Here is a 10,435-nt window from a genome sequence, read left to right on the forward strand (position 1 = left end):
GTGTAAACAAGAAGTGCCACCTACAGAGATGTATGTGTATTGTCTAATGAACATAAGCGTTAGCATTAATAAAATGTTCCGCCATTGAGGCGGCTAAAACGTTAATTAACAATTTTTCTAAAGTCCTATAATCGTAATTGGTAATGTTTTAGTTTCGTTTAATTAATATATTAGACTGGGTTCCTTTCGGAATAAAATTTACTTTGACTAACCAATTATTGTTGTTGGCCAATTATGTTATTACGATTGCAGTTTCCTACTATCCCACGGGAAATAACGTATAAATTTCGTCTGGTCTCGATATTCTTTTTTTGGCCGCTATTAACAGCCTTGCGGATAAAATAGCCTCGGAAAGAATGAGAAGCATTTATTTTAAGAGAAGTCATCCCGGTTTTTGTAAATGTATTTTAGATGCCGTCGTGAAGAAACAAAACTGATGATATATTTATTTGTTGTTGTTTTGTTATTCGTTTTATTTCATTTCTTTTTCCATTAAGAGTTTTTTTAATTTTATAGTTGATTTAACCCATTTCACGAACATTAAATGTACATTTTTGTAGCGTTTGATAATAGTAATTTGGTTTTAAAAATTACCTTAATTTAAACGATTTAGTATCAGGTTACACAATAATTACGAAGAAATTAAACGAAAATTTCCAGAAATTAAAATGAAATTGGAGTATAGTTGTATCCATCTTACTACTATAGTGGTTTTCCTGGAGACTTGCAAGATACATTTACCCCGTTGTTTAAACATCGTTTCGAAAGTGTGAGAAGAGTCAGAAGCTAAATATGGTAAATAAGCTGAATGTTGAAACAATTCGTACTTTATTTATTGATTTTAGTGATTCTCTAAGTAGTGGTTTAGTGGTTCTCTAAGCTATGTGAGCACTTGCGAAATTTTTTCTCCTGTAAATTGAGTCTTTGCTGTCTAACGAATGTTTGTATTCAATTTGTCCAAAAATTTGCATTAATGATCTTGGTTTATTGTTGTACCAGTTGATAATTAATCCACGAACAAAATCATGGCGATATATCTAAGTCTCATTAATAATAACAAAGCGTAGCACAATAACTTTTAATCCTTTTTTGTTATGTTCTTATGAAAGGTTTTACTGTTGGAGACTAGATGGTTCTCCATGAAATTATTGACCAATTGTCGTGCGCTTTAGATTTTCCTTTATTTGCACAAATTGATTGAAAGTATATAAATATTATTATTATATTTATTGATATAAAGCTTTATAAGCATATGACAAGGTTGTCTTATATAATCATAGTCATGTCTACAGCTCTCACGAGTGTCGCTTGATACAAACCAGAGTTAATGATAATGATATATGTTTTTCTCCATCTTGTTTGACAGATAGTCATACTGGGGGTTATTTCTGTTTTTATGAACATGCCCGAAAATAAATTCTTGAATAATCTCAAATGACATTTTTTGGAATCACAAATAATTATGTTTAAAAAATCTGACAAACCGGTAGAAGAAGTCGAACCTTATAGGTCTATCTCACTACTACCTGCGATATTCAAATTATTTGAGAAAAAGGCGTTTGAGTGTAAGTACAAGTGGCAATCATCAAGATCCACAAATGGTCTAGAAATTGGAAAATAAAATTTAATAGCTTGAAATCTGTCCATGTTAATTTTGTGTTGCGGAGAAATGACAAAAACCTAATTATATCATTTGAGAAATGTCCAATTTTTAAAGTAGACTCAGTGAAATCCCTTATCATCCATTTCGACCGTAAATTTAATTGGATGCATCATGTTAGACAAAAAACTGAGCAAATTAGACTCAAAATCAAAGAACTGTATTGGTTAGTCGGAAGATAGTACCAGTTTGACGCAAAATCAAAAAGATTGGTTTATAGCTTATATATTAAGCATATTTCGACTTATGTAGTGCAAATATAGGATTGCGCTAAGACATCAAGTTCTTCGATTAATTACTAATGCTTACCGCAACGTAACCAATGAAGAATTGCACTATTAAAACATGAAGGAAGGTTACTAAATCACTAACGGCAATTAGAAGCAATGCACTGCACTGGCAAGGCTACTGGACAATCCGCAGAAGATTGAAACTTTTCAAGTGTTACTCTTTACTTTAATTAAATTAGACTACTTAACTTTAACTTATGTAGTCTAATTTAATTTTAATTTAAAATAGATTTTGATGTATTATTTATTTATTTATTCGTATTATGTCGTATTGCTTCTGACAACAAATACTAATGAATTAATTTGTAAATTAAAATTTTGCTAAGCATTCTAATATAAGAAACAAAAATTACAAGATGTAATTCATATGATACGCGAATGTTGAGTATATGATTCATAATCTCTACAAAATTAACAAACAAAGTAAAACAAACCAAAAAATCGCCAGCAGCATGATCATTCACGATTTACATAACAAAAAATCATTTTATTATATATAAAAGCATTACATTATATTAGATGTTACATTAAAATTATGTATCTGAACAATTTCCCATTTAAACTGAACACAATAAAACTTCAGTAACCATTATATGACATTTAACATTAATAATAAGTTATGAATTAATAATAAAATTATAAATTATTATGATACGTTAATGGAAAAAGTCACTGATTACAAATTAACATAAATAGTTCATCTTCATTCTCAAATTAGTAATGTAAAATGTAATATTAGAAATGAAAGTGAATCTCGTAACAATTTTATAGGCGCATCACTTCAACACCTACATAGGCTGTTAGATATACGGAAATTCCAAAAAAGTCTACCACTTGCGTAAGCCTATACAAAAGTAAAGGAAAGTGAAAGGATTCACAACGAATAATTTTGTTATTTATCATGTATAGTCCCACACTTTTTACCGTGCTGTGCAACTCTATTTTTGGTTAATTTATCTTATACTTAATAAAGAAAAATGTCAGCGAAACGCTATTTTATGTAGGTTAAAGCTTAAGACATTTTGTGTGAATGTTTTGCATTGTTTGGTGTCTTAGATTAGTGGTTCGGTTTCACAGTAATCTATTGATCTTTTTATTGTTATAATGTTATGTTAGTCCAGTACAAACATACATATGGATATTGGAAGTGCCAAAAACTATTCATTATTTTTGAAAAGAATAACGATTTTTTATATTTGTAATAAAAATGTCAATTTGAAAGAGATTATTTTATTTACTATTATTACATCACATATTACTAAATAAAGACCAACAGACATTGTGTTTGGTAAATAAATAATGATTTTCTGGAATCAATCAAAAACAACGATAGAGAACATTTTTTATTCATTAATAGAATTCTTTTCGATTATTAATAATAATTAATTAATAGATTCAGGTTGGTTTGTTAGAACTAATTGGTCTTTGATGTGGCTATGGGTTAAGGATGAATTGGTTTGATGGGTGACAGAGACCCTGAATTACGACTGGGACTGTCGCGATTGCAACTATGGTCCTTCGAATGAAATATATAATACACGCCATAGATGACGTCAAATACACTGTCAAATGCAGTTTGTAAAAATGTAAAATTCGTTTTAATCTTGGAGCTGATTTTTCTAAGTCGGATGATGCGTGAAGTAAATGCGGCAACATTGCGACGTGCAGATGTCATAAATTTTGATGTCGTGCATTGGCTGTTTTATTGGATATACTATATTTACCGCAGCATATGTGTGGGTAATTTGATCAAGGGTTAGAGTGTTGCAAGGGAGAGCCTATACGTTTTTCATGAACTAAGGAGTATTACGCGCAAGAACTTTCCTAGACTGGTCAAGCTGTCTGTCAGATATATACTTGTAATAGATTTGGGTCCTGTATAGACATGATTTAATCAGCATCTTATACAGAGTAGCCTTCAAGGGTATTGGAAGTTGGAAATAGCTTGCTGTACACTGTGCTGAATTTGAGCTGACCATATGAGCCTGCGAATGAATTAGAAACCGAGGTATGATACTTTCTGGAGCCAAGAAGAAACACCCTTTGATTTCAGTTCATATTCATTTGTTGATGTGAATGTATTACCAACCAATCTAGAAGACATTTTAGAAGTTTTACTATACAGTTTTGAATTATTGTCCATAATGTAATTGATCGATTAGCAGATAGAATATTATGTTACTGAATAGTTTTTCTTCTATTCATTGGCATTTTATTTTGTCATGCCATCTTTGGTCTTGGTGTTCTAATATAAACTTTCAAGAAAGAGTTCAACACTCAATTCAGAAATGTTACAATATCTTAAACGGTTTTAATATAATATACAGTTACAAACACATACATTTTATCTTCAAAAAAATCACTGACTGACTGTTATAAAGAAGAATATATAGCTTATATATATAAATATATATATATATATATATATATATATATATATATATTTATATATATATATATATATATATATATATATTTATATATATATATATATATATATATATATATATATATATATATATATATTTATATATATATATATATATATATATATATATATATATATATATATATATATATATATATATGTATTTGGTATAATATATATGTTTGAGCTCAATCAATTCATTGTTCAATCAATCAATTGAAATAAAAATAATAATAATAATAATAATAAGTAATGCGTAGACAGTACTACCAGAATATATTTCCCTTTTTCCCATGCATCCGCTAATTGTGTTTTCGTTCACTTCTGCTCTGTTGTTCACTTTTTATTGATTTAGAGGAATATTTAAAGAGCATGTTTGGAGGTGGGCTGGTGTGAGGTGTGACAGAAGGTGGCAGAATCTTGAGAAGCTGGGCACTAGTGGCTCAAATAGCAAGAAAATACACAAAGATCAATAATTCTATTTGTTGACGGTACTGCGAAGGAATCTTTTTCAGTGATCATTAATAAGAAAAGCATGAAATAGATAGTGTCAATAAATTAAACGATAATGTGTTTTATAAACTTTTATAAACTAGAAATAATATATTACAAATTCTACATTCCTGTGTGTGAATACATTCTGATCTACATGTTACTGCTATCATCTGAGCAAGTGTGTCGTAAATAGACGTATAATCTTTAAACAGAAGTCTATTCATTTTTTAAACGGCATTTTTCATTATATAATTTAAAAGCTAAATATTGTATAAAAAATCGATTCAACGTAGAAATCTGCATAATCCCTGTAATTTTTATTAACCTGGAATTATTTGAGAGGAAACAACAATTAATTTTTTTAAATAACAAGGTTTGGACACGTAGTTCTACAAACAGCTAACGGCGGATCTGTGTTAGAACTTAATTCTTTTAATATTTTTAAATAACTGAGATGAGCCCATGTTCGCTCTAGAAGAAAAAAGAGGCTTTTTAGACTAATCACATAAATAATGATATATATACAAAAATTAACTTCACAGTCTTCATAATTGTAACATAGTAACTATACATGGTTATATATTGATAATTTCGTTTAACCAAAGACTTAATTGAATCAATCCAATGAATGTCTGTGTGTTGTGACATTTGTATGAAATGACATCGTTTCGAACATATTAGAAGGTATATAAGGTATTGAGGAACAGTTTGTTTCTAAAAGGATGTGCAAATAATACTGGAATAGATCTACATAATACAATGGAGAGAATAAATGCCGTGATATTTCTATATATGGTTAATATTACGACCTCCAGTTTCTATATATATTAGACATTAGACTTTTAACATTAGACTTTCATTAAGGAATGAGAGAAAATCCGTTGTACATATGTATTTTACTTAAAATATACTTTATAATATTTGTTAATAATTATAAAATTTATTATTCTTTGTTGTTGTATTTATTTTATAGTAAATTAGTTAAGTGTAACAGAACCTCGTGATGTGTTATAAATAAAATTCACAGAATAACTGGTACAAGTGATGTTTCATTTTTAGATTATGTAGATGTAATGTATGATGGAGTTTTATTATTAGTCGGTTGAAAAATTATTGTTATATGTTTAAAATCAAAATTAAATTTCAGACATTTAAAACGAACACATTTCCAGTGACATTTACTGCAAATTGGTGTTGCAATTTCTCATTTATAAATTTATTATTTAATTTTATTACTATTTTTATTAATATATACGAGAAAACAATAATTTCAGTGATTATATCTCATTACCAGGCATAATTTAAATAATATCACATTAAAATTAACATATTTTACTTACGCAACTTTTTAACTTAGTTATGTATCCTTTCCCCAAAATGTTACAGTTATAATCCTGATAACTTGTTATTATTAAGCCTTAGTCTAGTCTTCATTATTGGTATTGGTATACTCATCGTCTTAAGCTATTTTTACTCGATAAAAAGTTCACAGAATAATAGTGCAGTCAGTTACATATATTAAGTTCTATGTTTATTCATTCCACATACATAACCAAGTCCAGTCTTTTGGCTTTAAACATGATATTCAATGGATCTCTTTTACATAGATGTTGAATATTAATGGATTAAAATATAAGGCATTTTTATGAAATTTGTTATAAAATCTTAAGATTGGATAAGTAAAAAAGTTTATAATTGAAAAAATATTTTATCATCTGATATTCGGTTATAAACATCGAATAGCTGAGCATAATAAAACACTCTCATAAACAACACTAAACGTTCTATTGTTAATGGAGCTAGAAGACAAATATGCAGTTTTGTTATCTTTTTAAGATAATTCCTACAATTTGTTTGTTGTGAAAAATGACCATCCTCGAAGTAGAATTTAAGAAGTTTTTGGCTTCCCTTAATTTATTTATTTTTCACCGGTCTGGATAACTAGACAACTCTCGTGAGTAATAGAAGGAGGTGTAAGCCCATTCCTCCTGATGGAGGTGGGATTCACAGGAGAGAGAGTAGCTATTAATTTGAATATAGTCAAAAAATGTTGTGATTAAGGGAATTCAGATATTTGATGACAATGGTACAGTGTTTTGTGAGGAAGGAGAATATGTATTTTAATGCTCCCTCTATTGTAAATAGTTCTGCTATGAGTATCTCAGTAGATTGGGGACTATGCACTTTCTATGGTTGTGGGCAGGAAAGGAAGTGTCAGAACATATAATCTGGATAAGTGTCGTTTTTAATGTGTTGAAAACGCTTTTTGGGCTGTTTTGGGTTCTTTGGAGAAGATTACAGATAGGTTAATATGAAGAAAATGGAGGGGACAGGGATTGAGAGAGAGAGATTCCCGATTGGTTGCTAGTTAAGAAAGATGAACAAACAATTACAATGTATCCATAATTTATAATGAGATGAATTAAACTTTGTATTAAAGTATTAAAGTATGAAAAATACTTTCTTAGTCACGTTAATGTATAAGAAATTCTGCTATTTAAAGAAATCTAAAGTTTATCAAATATAAGGTTTTTACATGTATTCTAATCATTCTTTCACATTAAAAGGGCATTGGTTGAGAAAAATTGGTACAAGGTATATTAATTAAAATATTTTTCATCATTTTCTTCAACTTTTTCTCATCTTTGTGATTAAGGGAATTCAAAAATTTTATTGGCAATGATACAGTGTTTTGTGAGGAAGGAGAATATGTATTTTAATGCTCCCTCTATTGTAAATAGTTCTGCTATGAGTATCTCAGTAGATTGGAGACTATGTACTTTCTAGGATGGTGGGTAGGAGAGGAAGTGCCAGTACATATAATCTCAATAAGTATCGTTTTTGATGTGCTGAAAACTCATTTTGGGTTCTTTGGAGAATATTACAGATAGGTTAATATAAAGGAAATGGAGGTGATAGGGATTGAGAGAGAGAGAGAGAGAGAGAGATTCCCGATTGGTTGTTAATGAAAGATGAACAATCAATCACAATGTATCCATAATTTACAATGAGATGAATTAGACTATATATTAATGTATTAAAGTATGAAAAATACTTTCTTACACGTTAATGTATAAGAAATTCTGCTATTTAAATAAATCTAAAGTTTATCAAATATAAGGTTTTTACATGTATTATAATCATTCTTTCACATTAAAAGGGCATTGGTTGAGAAAAATTGGTACAAGATATATTAATTAAAATATTGTCCATCATTTTCTTCAACTTCTTATCATCTTCCTAGCAACTCGACGATACTGTGTCGAAAGAACAGTGATTGGCAGCGATTCAATTATCGCTACATTTTTTCCCTTCACTATTTCGAAACCGTATGCCAGCAAGGCCATGCCGTATTGATTTGAACAAGTGGTAATCAGAAGGTGCTATGCCTGGTTAGTTCGTTGGTACTAACTTCCTATTCGAGTTTCAACAGTGTATCTTTCACAAATATTGTAAATAGTGTAACAAAATTATCATGCAAGAGGATGTCTTGAGCTGTAAGTCGCTATTGGCAGGCAATGAAATAACGATGTTGAAGCGGTTTGAAAATGTTTTCCGTCAATTTCTGTAGTAGCCATTTTTTCTCGTTTTCGATAATTCCATGTAAAGTAAAGTCCCATGTAAACGTCTGGAGACATTTGTATAGTGCTCAGCTGGCTGAAAGCTCCATTATTAGCATTTGTACACAACGAATGACTAAATAATATTCAATTAATAAAAAACTGTTATTTTATGTAACAGTAATATTAGGTTGTTAGAATTGAAGACATGAAAAATAATAAACTCTGACAAATTGTTGATTAATTGTTTAATTTTTTATATTGTATATATTTTATATGGATATGCGTGTATTTAAATTAAATGTTTCCGCATGTGTATGTTATATCTGTTAGTTTTGGTTATTAAAATATACCTATGCATATTGCACATCAAAAAAGCATCATTCATTTATGATGGGCGGTATGCAATAAAACTATCAGAGATTGAAAATGGCAAGAATCATTACTCAATTTACAACCCATAAAATGGGAAAATGCATTTGCCAACTTTCGAGTTGTACCGCAACTGGACGCTAGCCGTAAACCATTGATTCGCATCATCGCAAAAACGGTCTATTGCGCATAGAAACAAATTAATTTCAAAGTCCCAGTCACCTACCACCAACCTACATGCCAACTGGAAACACTACTTTCACGTTTGGAAGCATCTTCGATATGGAATTTGGAATGCAGCATCGTATAGCACCCAGTCAGTACGGTACCTACCTTTAATCTTCCATCTTTATAGTACGGTTGCGAGCAAATAACGGCTACGTGAATGTACTCATTAAAAAATACCAATAATGTTGCTCATCAGAAATCATAATTTATTTTTATATATTTTATACCAAAAATCCATAAAATAACTTATTTTATATAAAAAATTAATTATGAAATTATAAAAATATTCAAATATTTATAATTCTTGTTTTAAATATATTTCTTTTCTTTTGCTTATGCAACATAATATACATAAACGAAATTTTAAAAATCTTAACACAGACTAAAGCTATTACAAATTGAGTTGATTAACATGCAACCGTTGATAAAACTTGATAATGATAAATACATTTTATTATTTTAGTTATAATAATAATCTGTGGTTGTATATATTAGCAATTATTTTACCTATTTTAAAACTTATGATGTCTAAATATTGTAAATTATTTCTGTGTGTCTATTTACAAACATTTCGCGTAGCTTATGTTTTGTTACATCTATTGGTACTGCATCTTATATCTAGAAAAGTATACTTTCGTCTTGCATACTACTAATAGCATTTTGACTCAAACCTATCCTTAAAATGGCAATACCTTTCTCTTTGATGAATATTAAGTATAAAAAATTGTTGACATTACTGCTTTGTAATTAGTCGTTACTTCTTCAGTTATTAACATCTCTTCTCTAAATTATTTTGGCAATAGAAATTTTATTTTTAATTAATTAGTCCTGAAGTTTAAAATTTGCCGTCGATTTATAGGTGAAATATCTTTTTGTTAATTTTTTTTAATAATATTTCTCATCGATTGAAAACCTTTCAGTTGAAAGTGAATCGTAAAATATAAGAAAGGTCACTAAAAGCATCGCTATAAATAAAAATCTATGTTGTACTCCAAATAAGGAAAACATATAGTTATTTATATAATGTATATGTGGCATTTTGAGTATAAAAAATATAAATTAATGTAAAGATGATGTAAATAACTATATATTTGCAAGAAATAAACATTACACTAGGCCTGTTAATTAATTTCATAACTTTTGCTATATCGCATAAAAGACTTGTGTAACCGTGATAGTCGCATGTCATTATTCTTTTTTATTAAGTGTTATTTTGTTAAATTTTAATTGACATATTTATCTCAGAGAGGAAGATATGAACAAAATATCATTGATAGGAAGTTTTTCTATTCTCAGTCTACTTTTTACGACGAACTAAGGTTTATCTTAACCACGGTTCCCGGAATTAAGCCTCCCACCTGGTCAGGGACCAGTTTAGAGATTATCCCAAAAGCCATCCGGT

This window comes from Rhynchophorus ferrugineus, unplaced genomic scaffold (genome assembly GCF_030347505.1).
Source record: "Rhynchophorus ferrugineus isolate W39M unplaced genomic scaffold, kcgeb_rfMv2 rfM5, whole genome shotgun sequence".
Classification (NCBI taxonomy): domain Eukaryota; kingdom Metazoa; phylum Arthropoda; class Insecta; order Coleoptera; family Curculionidae; genus Rhynchophorus; species Rhynchophorus ferrugineus.